Raw genomic sequence first — 1,058 nt, 5'->3', positions numbered from 1 at the left:
TTAAATCTGTTAATATGTTACAAGAAGCTGAGGAAATGGTCCTTAGCAACATGGTATATTGTTTTATCTACAGATGTAAAGTAGGATTATTTCAAAGAAATATGAATTAGTTGCTTTATATTGTGAAAAAAATACTTCTGTTTATCTGAATAATTTAAAAAAAGATCAGAGTTACTATACAAATTATTTAACATTTTAACGTGGACAGTACTTATAGCCTGTGGATGCAGTCAGTGTTTAGTAATGTTGCTCATCGGTTAGTGAAGTCCCAGCTTGAAGCCTCGAGTTTTGCATCGGCATCTAAGGGTTTGGAAACAGAATGTTATGAATGGTCTGTACCAAAATCAGGAACAGAGGGACAGCACACTACAGTACAAAAACCCCCACCCCCCCATAACACATGCAAGTCATTATCTAGCAACACTAAACAGGACCATAAGTCACTGAACAAACATCATGCTGCACCAGGAAAAGAACAGCAAGTAGAGACTGAGACCTCTTTCTACAATTGTTAGATAAATAACCCTTTAATGCCAAGTGCCCCTCCCCCCCACCCCCACCACCTTTTAAAGCAATAAATTGCATTAACTTCTGGATATAGCAAATATAATACAAGTTAAAACTCATATATGCAAATTAATATTTAATCTCCCAATTTAAAAAAAGTGGCTAGTCAAGAAAATGTTAATTAAAAGAAAAATAACTTCCTGTCAATTCAAGGGTTAAAGTTTAGATTGTTTTAATAGGGTTTATGAAGTGAGCTTCAACACAGTCAAACTTATTTCTATTATCGACACAGTCTCCCCCTGTTGGCACTGAGAAAGAGCTTAAGCCAATTTCACATTAGCTTCATTTTTCAGAGCCAGAGAAAACATCCATCTTTATATACAGTCTATGGGTAAAACAGTGGAGACTTAAGTCTGTGAAGGTTCTCAGACATCCAGGTCATCGTAGTCAGAGGAGCTTGCAAAGAAAAGCGTCTGGACTTCTTTAAGTTGCTTGAAGACGTTTCACCTCTCATCCGAGAAGCTTCTTCAGTTCTAAGGTCAAATGGTGGA

At 36.6% G+C, this 1,058-nt stretch overlaps 1 protein-coding gene across 1 annotated transcript in view; it reads left to right on the top strand.

Annotated features, from left to right (window-relative positions):
• The window catches only part of LOC102203640 (lipopolysaccharide-induced tumor necrosis factor-alpha factor homolog), a 43,488-nt gene that overhangs the window by 29,953 nt on the left and 12,477 nt on the right, over positions 1-1,058 (top strand). The window lies entirely within an intron of this gene.

This window comes from Pundamilia nyererei, unplaced genomic scaffold, assembly GCF_000239375.1.
Source record: "Pundamilia nyererei isolate P.nyererei 1_Seehausen unplaced genomic scaffold, PunNye1.0 scaffold00059, whole genome shotgun sequence".
Classification (NCBI taxonomy): Eukaryota; Metazoa; Chordata; class Actinopteri; order Cichliformes; family Cichlidae; genus Pundamilia; species Pundamilia nyererei.
The sequence above is the reverse complement of the archived record's forward strand: the minus strand, read 5'-3'. Positions and strand labels throughout refer to the sequence as shown.